The following is a 19,314-nucleotide window of genomic DNA, read 5'->3' as shown; positions in this document are numbered from 1 at the left end:
GATTTTCCTATGACTATTTCAGAACAGCTAAAATAGGAAGCAGTTCTTCCTTCTCTTTAGCTCTGAAATTCTCTTCTTGACAGGTCTGAAAAATTATGATTCTACTGCTTTTGTGTCTATTTCCTGATGTACAACTGATGGAAAATAATACCCGTTTTTATGGCCTTCTAGCTACCATGGATGCCCCTTTCCCAGACAAGTCTTATCTTCCTTTTTGTTCCGTCTTCCTGTTTCTTTCTTAAAGAAACACACAGTGTGCCAGTTAAACCACTTCTGTTTCCTCTCTCTTCATCAATCATGGTGAAGCTTGAGTAACTTTCATTACAGCTTGCTTTATGATATGGGATCCGATCTTTATTCCTCCCCTTGTTTTACACTTCAACTCTCAGAAGTCCCCACCAGTATGGCCAAAGATGTCAGATTTTGGAAACTGAAGTGTGAAATATCTGGAGGAACAGAGTCTGAGAACCCTTGCCCTCAGGTGTGTCAAACACTTTTTCACCGAGGGCCACTTCAACCCTATGGTTGCCTTCAAAGGGCTGTTTGTATATGAAAAATGTAACTATGTAGCCCTGGCATCAAAAGCCTCACTGGGCACATGAAATGGTCTGGTGAGCCAGATTCAGCCTGTGGGTCTTGCATTTGCCATGTGTGCCCTAAAGGAATAACAAAGTGAAAAACTTGAGTGTGTAACCATTTTTTTCTGGACCAAATGCTTCTATGTGCATTTGTCTTGCTGTATGTCTTCAATTCATGCTATCTTGGACAGATTTGTTCAATGCAAGTTGTCTTTGCCTTCCTCTTGAGAGAGAGTATAATTTGCCGAAGGCCACTCAGTGGATTTCCATGGCCAGGTGTGGATTTGAACCCTGCCTCCAGAGGATTAGTCTGACATTTCTGTATTATAGAATAAAAAGGAGGAAGGGAGAGAAGGGAAAGGAGAGATTGACTGTAACAGCACCTTTAAGACTAATCAGTAGTGATGTGTGCAGTATTTGTTTCATCTGTTTCATTCGTCGGTTCGTTTCATCCATTCGGATGCATGAAACGAAAGATGCCATTGTCAGACGAAACAAAAGGCAACACGAAAGACAAAGCTGCATGGTCACCATGCTTGCTTTCGTTTTCCTTTCATTTTGGGCTGTGTAACAATAAGCAAGTACTGACAGAGGGCTGCTTTCCCATTACAGCTGATGTGTACCAATGGATGTTAATAATAATATTAATATTAATAACAATAGTTACTCTGGGAACCTAAGCTGGGTCTGAGAGAGGTCTGCTTCCCCATGACAGCTGATGTGTGCCAATGGGTGTTAATAATAATAATAATAACAACAACAACAATAGTACTCTGGGGAAGACCCAAATGTTTTAAAAGTTGGTAGGCTAAAAGGGGTTGAAATGCCCTCTGTATGTGGTGATTTTCACCCCTAAAGCCCAAAAACCGAGCCAGGGGGGGGGGGGGGGAGGAGATGAGCCTCGGAAACCCTCCCATTGCTGCCAATGGTCCAAACATTTTCATTTTTTCTTAAGCGAAATGAAAATTCTATTCGTATAGGTGCCCTATTTTCGGAAAACAGGAACAAATACAAAACTGATACAAAACAAATGAAACTAAACAAAACAAACAGTGATTCCATACAAATGCACACCACTACTAATCAGGTTTTATTTTAGCATGAGCCTTCTGTTGGGATTCAACCCCACACTGCCCAAGTCTCTAGTCCAGAATGAAGAACAAGTTAGAATAGGTTTCTCTTCCCCCATGTCTCCTGTATGACAGGTGGAATGTATTTAATTTCTTATCTCTGTTTCTACTCTCATTCTGTTTGGTTGTATATAATGGATATTTTCTACTGCAATCATAACTTCTGACTTCTACTTTTTCCATCTGAGTATGTGCTGTGTGCTTTGAGATCTCTCTCTGCATGTCAGGAGAGATGTAACGATTGGTGCTTTTTCCCTCTCTTTGAAACCTTAGAAGAGATGGGTGTTAGAGTAGCTCAGACCCAGTTATTTAACTATTAAGAAATGTAGTTATTTTTGTAAATAAACCTTCTGTGATTTTAAAAATTGAACCCTGCATGTTTGCTCCCTAAGCTCTAAATTCTTTACAGCCACAACCAACAATACTTCACGCTCTGAGTGCTGTGAGCTGATTGCTCAATTTTTAGTATCCTGATTATATTTTGGATGCTCTTGCTATATTTTTGGGTAGTTTTCCCTAACAGAAAATCCCAACACTTTCACGGATATAAACCCACTCTTTCAAATAAATAGATGTCAAATAAGCTTAAAGGCACATACAAATGCAAGGAAGTCTGCAAGGAAGAGAAACTCCCTGATTTTAGTGACACATGAATGAAATTGATCTGGTTATAGAAAAGACAGAAGATGCCTTAGGTTCCATTCTAGAGAAATGTGGGTTAATAAATAAATAAGGGTACTGCACCATTATCTGGGCAGAGGCCACTAGGGGGCACTAAAGAGAGAAGGATAGTTCATTTTCCGGGGGGGGGGGGGGGGGTAGGAGGAAAACCATTTCCCCCATTTTCACCGGTTATACCTCCTCCCCACTTCCCATTTCATAAACAAGAGTTGTTTCCATGATGGGGACAAGGCTGGGGGAATAGCAGGAAAAACAGGGGAAAATGGTTTTCCTCCTTCAACCTACCTTCCACTCCCATAAAATTGATTATCCTTCTCTCTCCAGTGCCCCCTAGTGGCCTCCACCCGGATAATGGAACAGTACCTAAATAAGCAAGTACAGGACTCGTAGAGTACTGTTTTCAAGTTACTAAATGTTTCCATTTCCATTAAACTGAGGAAATGAGTACATCTGCCTTGTTTTATAAAGAGAGTTCAACAATAAGTTGAATACTTTGACAGGATACAGATATACTGTACTCTTTTTTCCAAAAATAATATATATTCAGTTCTCACAATACAGGAGGAACACTCATCCTGGTTTCAAAGCCATTTCCAACGTGTGCCTATCCCTTTCTTCTCATATAACATTCAGGTTGTTTTTTTTCTACAAAAGATCCATAAGGTCATAGCAATGTTTATTTATTTTAAGCTTGCTGGAGTTCTTGCATGGCTGCCATTGGCCAATTTCAAAGAATGTGTAAGGAGGACGACATCCCATTTTAATAAGCAAAAATTCTCATTTTCTCTATTTAGTCCTCTTCAACAGGCAGGAAAAACACCTTGCAAAGCAAAGAGACAGTTACTAAGGACTGATAATAACAGAGATCTGAACTTTGCAACATCAGCATGTTTTGATAGAGAGGAAATCAGATAGGAATTTTAAACTTGCTGCCATCATCAACTGACAGAGGACGGAAGAAAGACACTATCTCCTTTCTACTATCACAGACAAAGACAAAGTTCAATGTTAGGCCTCTTCTACACTGCTATATAAACTCCAGATTATCTGCTTTGAACTGGATTATCTGACAGTGTAGACTTATATAATCCAGTTCAAAGCAGATAATGTGTATTATCAATTTTGATAATCTGGATTATATGTCAGTATATAAGAGGCCTTAGTCCCAGCCAGACTAGACAATTGAAATGAATGAGATTTAGGCCCCTTCTACACTGCCATATATTCAAGATCATCAAAGCCAATAATCCACATTATCTGCTTTGAACCAGATTATACGAATCTACACTGCCATATAATCCAATTCAAAGAAATAATCTGGATTTTATATGGCAGTGTAGATGGGGCCTTATTTTCCATAAAGCCCACTATTTCACCTACTTTATTCTAGCCGGGGCAAATACTAGATTGGTATTTTGGGCCTTTTAGGGCCCTTCCATACTGCCCTTTATCCCATGATCTGAACCCAAATTACCTGATGGAATATATGAGTCCTCACTTCCAGATAACCTGGGATAAATAGGTAATCTGGGATCAGATCCTGGGATATAGAGGCAGTGTGGCAGGGCCCTTAGTTATTCTGAAAACTCTTTCCCTGTGGCTGCTTCACTGTCATAAATATTATGTCTTTGATGGTAACAGATCTTGCAAGGCAGACTCCAGCAATACATGGAGCAAGAATTGCCAGATGTACAAGCTGGGTTTAGAAAAGGCAGAGGAACCAAAGACCAAATTGCCAATATCCACTGAATAATGGAAGAAGCTAGGGAGTTTCAGAAAAACATCAATTTTTGCTTTATTGACTATTCTAAAGCCTTCGACTGTATGGATCATAATAAACTGTGGTAAGTTCCTGGTGGCATGGGGATACGAAGCCACATTGTCTGTCTCCTGAGTATTCTGTAGAAAGACCAAGTAGCCACAGTAAGAACAGACAATGGAACAACAAACTGGCTTAAGATTGGGAAAGGAGTACGACAAGGCTGCATATTTTCACCCTACCCATTTAACTTGTATGCAGAACACATCATGCGATGTACAGGGCTTGATGAATCCAAGGATGAAGTTAAAATTGCTGGAAGAAGCATTCACAACCTTAGATATGCAGATGATACCACTCTGATGGCTGAAAGCGAGGAGAAGCTGAGAAACCTTATAACCAAGATGAAAGAAGGAAGTGCAAAAGCTGGGTTGCAGTTAAACATCAAGAAAACCAAGATTATGGCAACCAGACTTATTGATAACTGGCAAATAGAGGGAGAAAATGTGGCGGCAGTGAAAGACTTTATATTTCTAGGAGCAGAGATTACCGCAGACACAGACTGCAGCCAGGAAATCAGAAGATGTTTACTTCTTGGGAAGAGAACAATGGTCAACCCCGATAAAATAGTGACGAGTAGAGACATCACATTGGCAACGAAGATCCACATAGTTAAAGCAATGGTATTCTCCTTAGTAACCTATGGATGCGAGAGCTGGACTATAAGAAAGGCTGAGCCAAGGAAGATAGACGCTTTTGAACTGTGGTGTTGGAGGAAAATTCTAAGAGTGCCTTGGACCGCAAGAAGATCCAAACCAGTCCATCCTCCAGGAAATAATGCTCGGCTACTCACTGGAGGGAAGGATATTAGAGGCAAAGATGAAGTACTTTGGCTACATGATGAGAAGACAGGAAAGCTTGGAGAAGATCATGATGCTGGGGAAAATGGAAGGAAAAAAGAAGAGGGGCCGACCAAGGGCAAGATGGATGGATGGTATCCTTGAAGTGACTGGCTTGACCTTGAAGGAGCTGGGGGTGGCGATGGCCAACAGGAAGCTCTAGCATGGGTTGGTCCATGAGGTCACGAAGAGTTGGAAGCGACTGAACGAATAAACAACAAAACAAATGGTAACAGTAATAGGTAATATGATGGACTGACTAGCAAGTGGAATTGGCCGATCAGAATTAATAGCAATGCCTTTATATTTTTCCAGATATATGAGTCACTCTTACTTGGAATATTTCTCCCATCCTAGGTCTCACATTATTATTAATTAGCATTTGTTTTGACAGAACATTGCTTTGGTCTCATTGAATGGATGGATATCTAGAAAAGAACAATGGAAACCTTATCTGGCTTATTCCCATGGACATTTTTGTAAAGTTTGAGGCAATTTACCATGTGATCTTTCTAGACAGATTATCATTGCTGTGGATTGAACGTGAAATGATTGTGTTTCTGAACTGGAGCTCTGGTTTCAAAAGGCGAAGAATAATGCACAGCAATAGTACTCATGTTGTGGGTTCCATCAGGGTTACATTCTGTTTCCAATGCCAGCTCCTCTGTAAGAGTATCAGGTGAGAACACCAAAACAAGCAGAGCCAAGTACCACAATTATTTTGATTATGCCCTGCTTCTTTTTTAAAAAATAGATTTGGGCTAGAAAATAATTTTATGTAAGCATTCAACCGCACGTGAAACAGTTAAAATTCCAGTGCAGGCAAGGGCCACTTCAACATACTTCATCATAATCTTATTTACCTGGCTTCCCTATAGGTGTTTGAACATTGAGCCAAGTACCTGAACATATTTACAAACCTCCCTGTGATCTGGAACTGCTTTTTTGTTGATTTGTTGTAAAACATAATTAATTTGTAAAATCATAACGTAATTTGACGTTTAATAGGCTTTTCCTTAATCCCTCCTTATTATCCAACATTTTTACTTATCCAACGTTCTGCTGGCCCGTTTATGTTGGATGAGCAAGACTCTACTGTAAATCCTTTCTAGAGACTCAGCATTAAAATATTATTTACTTGGCTTTAAAGAGGAAAGCCAAGTTAGGTATTTAAATGAGGGTGAATGGTGTGTGTGTGTGTGTGAATATTCTTAAAGGCACTGTAATGTTTGCAGTAACAGTGGTAACATTAGTTGCACAAAAAATGTGTAAACTTGGTACTTCTAATGCAGTACTTCCTAGCTTTAACTTGGAGGGTGCCATAAAACCAGAAGACAAAGATGCAACAATTGGTTGTACTTTAGAAAACCAGGCTTTGTGAATCCATCTCTAGCTTCCTTCATCCTCTCTTCCTTACTACACATCTCCCGAAAGCACTTCAGACATAATAACTGAGAATACAGCCATTCTTCCACACACTGAGGTCATTCAGGCAGATAGCTCACTGACTGGAATGTTGCTATAGTGCTGGAGATGTTAGCTCCATGGTGATGAAGGGGACACGGCCACATCACATCCACACGCTCAGCTGGGAAATTCAGGAAAGCAACAGAAAAGGATTAGGGTCACATGAAGGGGATCTCTGGAATGAAGCTCTGAAATTCACCACATAGGCAAACACATACACACTTCTACAGTCCCAAATAAAAAGTTCTGAACAAAGAGATGGAGGCATGTGCAGCCTGATCAAGAAAGAAATTAATCAACCACGACAGCATCAGCAAATGTGGAGCTGGGCTATGAGAGTTCTGTGGAACACTAGTGGAGATCTAACTAATCAGTATTCTCCTCCATTATTTCCAAATACTAAAGGTCTCTATTTCAGCAACACTTGCTACTGCAACAGAAACAGGATTTCTTTGCTGCTTTCGCTTGGCATGCACAGTCAGCTGCTCCATATCCATGAGTTCTGCATCAATTGATTCAACCAACTATGGCTAAAAATATTTGGGGGACAAGGGTGATTCCAAAAAGCAAACCTTGATTTTGCCACATGCCAAGCATTACACTGATGTCTAGACATACTCTGTTGTAGTCTCCCACCATTTCACAGATGCTCAAGCTCTCTCTAACATTTGTTTAAGTGTTTTGCCATTTTATGTAAGAAGCACCATTTTATTATGCCATTGTATATAATGAGATTGAAGCATCCACAGCTTCAGGTATCCACAGGAGGTCTTGGAACCAAACCTCAGTCAATTTTGAAAATGTCCTAACGCCTTTAGGCCTCCTTCTGCTTTGATATCATTGACATGGGAGCCCCAGCAACATTCCTTGTTCTTTGGCATATTGTTATGTCCCTTCAAGCTGATTTTGACTTATTATGACTCCATCTTGTCCAAAGTCACCCATAGTTGAATGCTAGCTCCTTTCTTGAGTACTCTGGAAATACTGAAGGATATGGACGACATAGGAAGATCTCTTCCCCATACCATCAACACCCCTCATAGAAGCACTCTGCTCATTTTACCTAGATCTAGAAGTGGTGTAATACTGGGCTCTCACATCATCTGGGCAACATGGCTGAAGGCTATGGCCCCTCTAGACAAACAAAGGAGAAATATGGACCTGCGAGATTCTTTCCAATGAGAGGTTATACAACCTGAAAGTGTCATGGGAAAAGGAGAGATACAAGACTGTGGCACCTACCTCATCTAAATGAAGGTTGATGGCAGACTAGCAAAGACTTCCAGACTCCTAGCTGCCCCAAATATATCCATCTCTATCAAAGAATAGGAATGTTCGATTAGCCACATTAGGATCTTACATTGCTTTTTAACCTTAACTTAATATGACCCATATTGTTTGCAACTGTATATCTGCTTCAAAGTAATGGCTGAAGGAAGATGCCTTCATGTAAGAGATACCCCTTTGCTAATGCAATTTACTTGCTTAGAATAAAAGCTTTCCTTCAAAGATCTCCTCTTTTCCAAGCTCTCTTCACAAGTCTTGTTTGATGTGTGCATGTATGCATACAGGATGCTCATCTCCCATACAGGAGGGGAGTGAAAGCCTCTGTAGATGTAGAGAAAATGCAAAAAGTCCTCAATAACTTCCTACAAAGTAGTTGGTGATCTCAAGGAATCCCCTCTCCTATTCCAGAGAACTAGTTAGACCATTTACAGATGGGCTAATAACAAACCCTCCATAGGCTACCTCAGCCTCTACCCCAAATCAAGAAGTGGCAAGATATCTATTTCCAATGTGTAAGTTGTTCTTTGGGGAATCTCGGGGGGGGGGGATGATTAATTTTTGCCCCAGTGGGGTGGCCTCCATGGGAATCTAGTGGGAACGTTGGGAGAGGAAATTAAAATAGCAAAAGGGCCCACAGGCACCGTACTTCCCATCTTTAACCTAATTTTTCTGATATGATCAAAGTGGTATCAAAAGGGGATACATGGTAGTGGCTTCTGCATTACAAGAGACCAAATAACAGTGAGGACCTGTGTGAGCATGATCTGACCTCACTCTGAGTCTTCCTCATTTAACAACACTTGAAGTAACACTGACAAACAAGGGAGTTCAAACACAAACATACTCCAAAAATCTGTGGGGTGAGACACACCCTGTGCTGCATAGCACTGCAAATCCATATTTGTATTAAGTATTTAATATATGGGTACCTAATTGTTCATCCCAGTACTATAAAATACAAGCCAATACAATCCTCAAACCCTGGTTGTCAGGTTAATTATAGCTGAACATAAACCCATTAAGCCATTACTAGTACAGCCACATCTGATCCAAGCGAGCCCGAGGCCAAACGTAGCCAAACGCAGCAGTAGTTGTTGGCAGCATTCCCCCTTCTTTTGCTCATAGATGGGGGCTGTATAGAAGCACTGGCAAAGGTTCTATTAATGTCAAAATAAAGGCAATTTGAAGCTCAGCATCTTGAACTATGCTAGAAACCCAAGACAACCACCTTGCAAAACCTTAATTAACCTTTGCCTCTCCATGTTTTCTTACCTTCCACAAGTAGTAATTTTGAGTGAGCCAGTTATCTAGAAAAGTGATGATCATACAATAAGTTCTTCTAAGCACAACCAAAAGCTACTGAAATCTCAACAGAGGCACTTTTTATTTCCTTTCTTTGTGCTTTGAAAAAAAAAACCCTTAGTCTGCTTGACCTATCTCCAAATATAGATGGGTTCTTACTGTAAAACAATGTCAAACTCAAAATCAACTCTAGATTTCAGTAAGGATGGCTTAGAAAGATTTTTTTAAAGGAACTTACAAACATCTTCATAACTGGGTCAGTTGAGATTGTTTTTAAAAAAAGAATATGGGAGAAAGTGAAACTGACATTGTATTCAGACAAGTTGCTAACAAGGAATTAAAATTAATAGAATGATAAAATCATTCACATGTATGCTAGAATTTACTCAAGCCCTACTTGATTCCAACTCTCCCTCATAATTTTCACCATTCTACAAATTGCTATACTATTGAATCTGGCAGATATGGACGGAAGAAAAATCTGCTTTGTTTGTTTTTTAATAAGAACATGCCCACAATTACTGATTTCTTCATAAAAGGTCATATTTAGAGACAGCAAAACCAACATATCAGATCATTCCTAGATTCTGTACATAACAGTCAATTTAATTGTTATTGTTTAATTGGATGTAGATTTCATCTAATCTCACTAATGTTTCTTGGTGAAGATACTTCCCTCAAAAATTCTCAGAAAATTCTCAGGATTGTTATCAACAAAAACTAACTTTAATGTGAATCCTTCAGAATATGGAGGAGCAACATATCTGAAGCTCCAGATGTTGTTGTTTTCCATGTAACATCTGTCCTAGGCAGCAAAGATGGTGGCAAGGAATAATAAAGAGTCAGAGATGAACAGTATCTGGAGAATCACAATTTGCTCATTACACATTTTTTTTATTCTCCATAATGTTAAATGAAAAAAATCTTGGGAACAGATCAGATCTTGTTCCTGATTTAATTTTCCTAATTCCACTGATTCCATATTAGGTACCACCTTCTTATGACACTGACTTCAAAAAGATATGCATTTATTACAGCATCATGACTAGACTTTATAGGAACAGTATGTTTACTAAGTGAATGACATTTCCTTGACATATTAAAGTAGCTTAATTGAATCTGTTTTAATGAGTCAGACATTTGCTTTGTAATTGTATTCCTTTTTATATTTTACAAACCATGGGGGGGGGGGGATCTGCCAGACAAAATATATGGTTTAGGCTGAATTTTGTTGCCTTTTAATGCCTTTGTATCACCCACATAAGAAGTCCTTCCTTTAAAAAGAAAAGAAAGTAGAGATATATAGATACTGTTCATTCATTATGGGAAGGAACATACATGATGTTTGCCAAAAAGATCCAAAAAATGCATCAGTCAAATGTTAATCAACCCAACATTTGTAATTGCCAGGAACCCTTCCCTTCTATCAAGGGGTAAAATGACATTGAAAAGTTGCAGTGACATTGAAACTAATCCCAATAAGAGGAAAATAAACATAATAATGCCAGTGTACTTTGGCATTTAGGTCAGAATCCTGCTGGTGAAATGCAAGTGCATTCTCTGAATATACACATTAACATGTCTTCTTTTGGATAGGGCACAAGGGGCTATTCACTAAAAATTTCCCTGCAGCTGCTGTCAGACCCCAGAGAGTGTTGCTAGAGACATTTAATGGCTGAGGCAAGGGAGGGCGAGGAAACTGACCATGCAGCAGGATGCCCATTCCCACTGTAGTTCTCCAAACAGAGAGAAATGAAAATATGACCGTTCCTCTTCTCTCCGTCCAGAGAACTGCAGCATAGATGGGAGGTAGTTCCCTTCTGTTTCATTGTCTCTCTTTCCCCTTTTCTTCCCCCAGCTATTTTACAGCCATAGCAGGGCCCCCCAAGACTTGACAGCTGCCTGCAGGAGAGAGAAGAGCAGAGCTGCATGAGCAAAGCATAACACTCCATGTATGTGATGCCAGATGTCAGCCTTAGAATACTTCATGCAAGTACTTACCCCCCCCTTTAAAAAAAAAAAAAAAAAGAGGATGCTACCGGGAAATGTGCAAGTTGAAACTTAAAATTTGAGGAAATGTAAAAGTCTCAACATGGAGTGATGATAAACAACTGGCTGAAGACAGTTCTATTCCTAACTGTAACAAAAAAAAATTCCAAAGAAAATTTTACGTTGATGATCTGTGACAATGACTGTCTCTATCATGCCCTACTTATGTGATTTCCAGAGATATCTAATTTCAGCACATTGTTTAGGTGTACAACTACTTTCTATGAAGGTCTCCAAGACAAAAATGGGCTGCTTACTGGGAAAAGAGCTCAAGTGCTTAAGCATCAACAGCAGCACTGAAAATGTTTTCGAAGAAAATTATCATTACTATTTTTTGTAATGTACACATGTTACTTTCACAGTATGTTCAAACATTTAATCAGTAAGATTTTTCTTAATGTTACAGTGGTACAACTGTGGTGCAGTTTTAGAAATTGTCAGTGGAAACTGGTTCCTTGTTTTTGTGCAAGTGCTGGGAGTTGTCACACAGACGTAGATGTCTTGCTCTTAATTGAAAAGGCTATTTCAGATTCTGGAGAACAAAACTGTATAATCAAAACCACCTCTGACATGAACATAAATACTGGGCAGATAGTAGCCTCTCCCTGAAACTTCTCCACATTCGCCATATCTCTTTGGCTTTGTCCTTGCAGTGTCTCATATGGAGAGGAAAATGTCTGGCATGCTGGGAAGAATGACAAGTACCTCTCACCAGCTGAGTCACCACCAAGCCATATCCCAAGGTCACAGAAGAGCGTCAACAATATTGTTTCAGTTTAAAGTTTTTCTATCAGTGTTACAGCTCTACCTAATTTGACTGTGTTATATTTGGTAACAACCCCTTCCATCTGTAAAGTTTACTTCTATAAAGGTTTGGGATTTCAGTGGCATTGGAAATGTCAACATGCATAACTACTTCAAGGAAGCAACAGAAGGACAGTAGGTCTTACTGTCTATTACCCATACTAATTTGAACAATATGGAAATTGAGATGTAAATTGATGGTGATTACAGGCTTGGACATAATGAATTTAAGCTACCAAACAAAAAGCACTAATATCAATAAAAAGGGAATCACAACTAGGAATACATACCTCAGGTATGAAATTAATGTTTAAAGCATGTCAAAATACTGCACTGAAAATTGTGCACACTACACACAATTCTGTATGGGCTTCACATTACAAGTTGAGAATCATAGGCTTAATCCACGATTCCATTCCTGGGTTGTCGTCCCTGTTTACAAGCACATTAGGTGCACATGAGAATGAAAATAAATCCCTAGTTTCATATCAATGAGCTAAAAATCAGGGTAGAATCGCAGTCCTACATCCTGCAGTCAGGTTCAAACAGGACATAAACAGTCTGGATCTCAAGGGAAGTTACTTTTCTGTCGCTAAAGGAGCTGAAATTTCATTACCTATTGTTATTACCCTTTGCCCTCAAGAAGAGTGGCCCTGCCAGCATTTATAACCCTAGATTATCTAAACTGAAAACAGAAGTAATACACACACACACACACCAGCTACACCACTGTGGAACTCTGGCTACAGTCATAATACTGTATTGCCAGGATAAGCAAAATGTCATCTAGCTGATCCAGAGAAATTGGCAATGGGTCCAGGCCTTATATTCATGCTCAGGGTATTTCTACATGATGATCAGTGCAAGAATGTAACATAACAAGCTGTTTAGAGCTAGAAGTCAAAAAAGGGAAATTCCTATTCAATTCCTCTTTTGTTCATATTCACCTCCCATTTCCATAAGCCTTTGTATCATTTTTGTCTGTTTTTAATTTTGTTATTCTTGGCGAATTATCCCAATTGTACAAATGGAAGACAAATTGATACACGGGTCTGATGATGAGAGACTCCTTTTTCCAGGGTAAGTGCAACTGGATTGTCCAAAATATCTTTGCAGAAGGCAGGGCATGAGAGTCCTACCATGAGACTTGGCAGCGAATACTTTATATTTGCTTGCCACAGCAGATTGAAAACTTGTATTCAGTCCATAGTTCATTTTTAATCCAATATAAGCTCCTTTTCCACTTACACAGGAACAGGGAATGAGAATATTCTCTTGTATAGCGTGCAGAAGGGAGATCAAATTGATATAGTGTGCTTGGACTTTTCATGAGATTTTAACAAGGCTATTTAGTCCAAGAGCCCCCCTGCTTCCAAAAAATAAAGGAAAAGAGGTGGGCTGACACACTGCATAAAAAGATTGTCCTTTTGTAAATCAGCAAATGAACAAACCGAAAAGTTTTTTTAAGTTCAATGCATCTCCCATTGAATTTGGGAAATTGAAAAGGGTCTTGGGAAGATGCTGGGAATCAGTTCTCTATGAAAGAAAGCACAACACTACATGTTTCCCTCCACATGAGCCTCCTAGAAAAGAGGAACAATGACAGCCTGATGACAACCAACAACGTGCGTGCCTATATGGTTTAAAGTTACCTGTCGACTCATGGTAACCTCATGAATTTCATAGAGATTTTCTTAGGCAAGGAATATTCTGCCAGCCTACAGCATCTGGTATACATTGGGCACTTTCCCATCCAAGTACTAGTTAGAGCTGACACTGCTTAGATTCCAAGATGAAAGAGGAGCTAGCTCACCAGCCTAATATTAGTATTAATTGAAGGCTGATTTTTCTTTTCTTTTTATTCTGGTTGATACGTGGCTGCAAAAATTGTTGTTCACTGCATAACTGTCTAACTTGTAGTTTTGCTATAGTTAATGCAACCAAAATGTTTCTTACTCCATATGACAGAGACTAGATTGCTTTCAGAGGAAAAGAAGTATCTATCACAAATAATGGGGATCCCACCCCAAAAGGCATTAATTCAAACTGCCTGTGGAAATATTAGGTTATTATTAGAAAGTTTGCAGCCAATATCATTTTCCAAATAATTGAGGTTCTGAGAAGATAACATTACAAATGTTCCTTATTAACTTGTATTTGTAGGAAAACAGTCCTCTACAAATAAGAAATTGGAATTTGATTCTTGATGACTGCAAGCATGTTTTTTAGTCACAATACTGCCTTCTAATACATACTATGTTTCTACTGATACAGTAAAGTCAGTATCTTATGCAGCAATAACAATTAGAAGTCACATTTTTAAAAAAACAAAACCCTGGGAAACAAAAGATATCTTTGGAAACAGTACAGATTCATATATGGCATTTCTTCAATTCTAAGACACCACTGATTGTAAGCCTCACACTAATTTCAGCACCACCAACAGAAAAAAAGGTTTTCTAAGATGCATCTCATTTTTAGAGATATGGGGGGGGGGGGCGGGTTAGAATTGAAGAAATATAGAAAATACAACACAACCCATCATTAAACATTCAGAGGAAAAATATCACATACAGCTCTAAAAAACCAACTCTCCACATTAAGAGATCAACAAAAGATCATACAGAAACCAGAATTTGTGAAAAACTTAAATTCCAATTCTTTCCCTATGGCAATGCTATAACTGTGCCTATTAAGTCAGGGGTATCCAAACTTTTAAAACCAAGGGCCAGTTCACGGTCCCTCAAAATGTTTGGGGTGGAGGGGGGGGGGGGCTGTACTTTGAAAAAAAATCATGAACAAATTCCTATGAGTTTAGTGGAGTCTCCTTCTCTGGAGATTTTTCGGCAGAAGTAACATTGCCGTCTGTCAGGAGGGCTTTGATTGTGGCAGGGGGTCTCATAGTTGCTGACTGGCTCTTCCCTTTTCTTCCCTAGGGAGGAGTTGCAGTGAAGGGCAGCCTTTTTGGAAAACTCAGGATGGCGATGCAGGAGGAAGGCAGGGAAGAGAAGGGAGGAAAGCCAGGCAGACGCTTGACCTCAAGGGCCGGCCCTTCCCAACCAAGCAGCAGCAGCAATGGCAGTGGCAGCAGCCTTTGGGGTAAGCAGGGCAATTGGGGAGCCTTCCCTTGCAAAGAAATAAAGAAAAGGCTGCAGGGGAAGAGAGAGAATGAGACAAGGGGCCACTGGGATGGGATGCCCAAGGCTGGAGCCACCTGAGGAGAGGCAGTGCTCATGGTGAAGGGATGCAAGAGGCAGCCATTTCTCTTTCCTCCTTAGGAGCCTGCCTTTTTTGCGGCCCTGATTCCCAAGAAGAAAGGAACAAAGGAATGAAGCAAGGAAGGAAATCGAGAAAGGGAGGGAGGAAGGGAGGAAGTCAAGGAAGGAAAGGACAAGGGAGGAATGGAGGCCTGGAGAGAGGGCCGGTGGAAATGTGAACAGAGGCCCCAATTGGTCCCCTGGGCGGACTCTGGACATGCCTGTATTAAGGGCATCCGCAACATCAGGGGTCCATTCATACATGAGGCAAACTCTATGCAGAAGAATGCATGGATATTGTATAAATCTAGAAAAAGATATTAAAAACGAGTAGGTGGATGTTCTGGTCTTGTGTGAAACTGTGTATCTGACCATACAGTGGCCATTCTTGGGTAAAAGAATTTCAGAGATAGTAAAGGTAAAGGCTTTCCCCTGACATTAAGTTTAGTTGTGTCTGACTCTGGGGGTTGGTGCTCATCTCCATTTCAAAGCCGAAGAGCCGGTGTTTTCTGTAGATGCCTTCAAGGTCATATGGCTGGCATGATTGCATGAAGAACCTTTATCTTTCCGCCGGAGCGGTACCTATTGATCTACTCACATTTGCATGTTTTCCAGCTGCTAGTTTGAAAGTAAAGTTTTTCTGAACCAGTGGCTATTTAAAAACATTTAGACTAATCTGTAGTGCCATGTTTACAGTGAACTCTGCAGTCTGCTTCAGCTATGCTTCATAAAAAAGAAAATCAGCCTGTTTGGCAAACCTTGCAAACACTTATTTGTTATCAGTAAAAGTTAGATTTTTATATCTAGTTTATATATCTATATAACCAGGGTCATGAGTGGAAATGTTTAAGAAGCCCTGATCTAGATAACAAAAGCTCATGACATGATGAAATTCATGAGGTTGATATAAGTCAATAGGTGACTTGAAGGCACATACATGCATAGAATGGAATATATTTATGGAGCAATCAGTTAAAACATTAAGTAAGCAAGTGAAAATAGAAAAACACATCCCTTTAGCAGGAAGCTTTAAAATGAGACAGAAAGTTGAAATTTTGCTGAAGCTTTGAGATTTTTGAACCTCAAAATATGAAAATACGCTAATGTTAATATGACAGCAATTTTTGCTTGCAACATCCTTTCACAGAGGGCAGGGTAAAGGTAAAGGGGGAGAACTGACCAACAATAGTGGAATCTAGCATTAAATATTGCCTGTCCAAGTGAAAGATGTATAGAAAACCATCTGATTAACACCGTATATACTTATGTGTAAGTTGATCTCATGCATAAGTCAAGGGCAGGTTTTGGTGCCAAAATCATGGACTGTGATATGACCCATGGATAAGTCAGTCAGTCTGTGTGGAGGGAGAAAACAACGATGATTCAGGGGCCATCTCCCCCTAGCCGCCTCCACTGCCATTTTTCCACCAGGGCATTAAAAAAAACCCCATAAATGACATCATGGCAAAGACAGGAGGGGGGGGTCAATGCTTCTCTCCTGATGGGCTAAGTTCTTGCCTTCCACCATTTTCCTCAGAGAAGAAAGTGGTTCCTTTTAAAAAACGAGTTAAGGTACAGTATTCAATACTGAGCAGTAGTTAAGTCAAGCCAGGTTTTTTTAGCTGATTTTTTGACTAAAATTTCTAGAATGAGTATATAGGGTAAATAGTCATCTCAGAATTATGACATTAATATTACAATTAATTAAGTTATATCATCCTCTGTACACATAGTATTGCAGGATAAATTCAGAAGTGCTTCTCTGATTCAGTGAATATGGCAAACCAAATGTTTGATACAGAGCAAAGGACTACAAAAAAGGAAAGCTATGGCTCCCAAAGATGAGGGTGTATATTGTAGTTCAGCCTGTGTCACCTGTGTTAATGCCTGTATCAATGAAGATTCTGGGCCTCGGTTGGTGTCCGATTCAGGGCCTGTGTCTGATTGCAATGGGGATTATGGTATGGTCAGGCTTGCCTTACAACCAGAGGCCTTTGCCTAGTAGAAACCAGAGCCTCAAGGCCAAATTCCTGATAAGGGCCATGTTTCTGAAGAAGATTCTTGAGACACAGATGCAGATGCAGAGCTTAATGAGTGAACAGATAGGAGGCAAGACTTCTGTAAGCGAAAGTTCCCAGATTTTCCGCCAATCAGTTTGGCTTCAAGAAAAAAGAGCAGATAAATTATCTGCTGAGAAAGTGAAACAAAATGCATTTTTCTCATTGCAGTAGGCTTTTAAAGGCAATGGTTCTCAACCTGTGGGCCATGGTTCAGCAGTGGGCCACGAGAACGAAAATCTGGTCCATGAACCTCCTTCCTCTTTATTTATTTATTTATTTTATTTCCGCTCCTTTCTGCAGAACTATTGCATTGGATAGACCACATCAACTCTAGATAATTAAATATGATTTTATGTGGGCAAGCAGATGGCAATACTGGATGGCATATGTTCTGTATCAGAAACTAGAGCTGATGTGATCTATCCAAGTCAATTTTCTGAATCAGGACCTCAAATAACCAAACCAAAAAGTTGACCAAAAACTGATTTGTAATCCTTTTGGTACAGTACTAATGTTGGAGAGTGGGCCCTGGCCAAGTGGGCCCTTGTCAAAAAAAGGTTGGGAACCACTATTTTAAGGGAAAAGTTCTCAGCCTTTCTTTATTGGGGTCAACGTTGGTGTTTCAAGGCAACGTTGGTGTTGTCGAAGGCTTTCATGGCCGGGATCACAGGGTTGTTGTATGTCTTTCGGGCTGTGTGGCCATGTTCCAGAAGTATTCTCTCCTGACGTTTCGCCCACATCTATGGCAGGCATCCTCAGAGGTTGTGAGGTATGGAGGTATTCCATACCTCACAACCTCTGAGGATGCCTGCCATAGATGTGGGCGAAACGTCAGGAGAGAATACTTCTGGAACATGGCCACACAGCCCGAAAGACATACAACAACCCAACGTTGGTGTTATTCTTGCTCTAAGTTTCCTATGTGGATTTTTGTTCCATGGACCTTGTCATGTCAAATTATGCTCTTTGAATTCAAGTGTGTTTGTTCCTGGTTTCAAGTACCAAGTTTATGCCTTATCTTCTGTGATTAAATCTGCCTGGTGTCTTTGGATTTTACAACCTTGTATCCTGCGCTGTATTCTTATACTTTGAAATGGATGAACTATTGCTCATGTATTGAAGAAACCTTTTTGGACTTTACCTTTTAATCCTTTTTATTATTTGGCTTTTTCATATATTCTTCAATAACCTGCTTGCTGATAATACTCAGCTGGTGTGGTGTTTTATGGTCAAGAGGTGTAGCTCTAGCATACAACAGTGTACAAGCAGCCTTACACTGTAAAGATTTTGCTGCATAAAATGAGATACCAGAGTTTTATATCCACAACTGTAGTTAAATTCCTTTGCTATTTAAAGTCTTTCAGGGGGCAGGGGGTAGTTAATGATTACCATAAAGATCACACAAACACCAGCATAAGAACCCTGTGATTACTGAAACCCAGTCATTTTAATTTACTGTACAGATTATAAGATCAAACTCTCCAGAAGTAATCAAAGATTTTCTACTTTTAGTAGTATTTACAGTTCTCCTTCTTCATGTCTTGAATATTCAAAGATAGAAATATTTTTAAAGTAAAGACCTTATCTTCTATCAGCATCTCTACACCACGAAAACTTTAGATCCAGTCTAGCAAAAGTTAAGCAGGGAGAGTTAAGTTTTGCTTTTCACCCCTTTACTGAAGTCTATGAAATCTGAGTGTGTTCTACTTTGGTTTGGTTCAGTGAATGTATTTTGTATAGTAAAGGTAAAGGTTTCCCCTGGTGTTAAGTCCAGTTGTGACCGACTCTGGGGGTTGGTGCTCATCTCCATTTCTAAGCCAAAGAGCTGGCGTTGTCCGTAGACACCTCCAAGGTCACGTGGCCGGCATGACTGCATGGAGCACCATTACCTTCCCGCTGGAGCGGTACCTATTGATCTACTCACATTTGCATGTTTTCGAACTGCTAGGTTGGCAGGAGCTGGGGCTAATAGCGGGAGCTCATTCCGCTCCCGGATTTGAACATGGGACCTTTTGGTCCGCAAGTTCAGCAGCTCAGCTTA

At 39.9% G+C, this 19,314-nt stretch overlaps 1 protein-coding gene across 5 annotated transcripts in view; it reads right to left on the bottom strand.

Annotated features, from left to right (window-relative positions):
• st6gal1 (ST6 beta-galactoside alpha-2,6-sialyltransferase 1) overlaps nt 1-19,314 on the bottom strand; it is a 112,861-nt gene that overhangs the window by 44,553 nt on the left and 48,994 nt on the right. The gene's annotated exons all lie outside the window — the stretch shown is intronic.

This window comes from Anolis carolinensis, chromosome 3 (assembly GCF_035594765.1).
Source record: "Anolis carolinensis isolate JA03-04 chromosome 3, rAnoCar3.1.pri, whole genome shotgun sequence".
NCBI lineage: Eukaryota > Metazoa > Chordata > Lepidosauria > Squamata > Dactyloidae > Anolis > Anolis carolinensis.
Note: the sequence above shows the minus strand (reverse complement) of the source record. Positions and strands in the feature narration are given on the sequence as shown.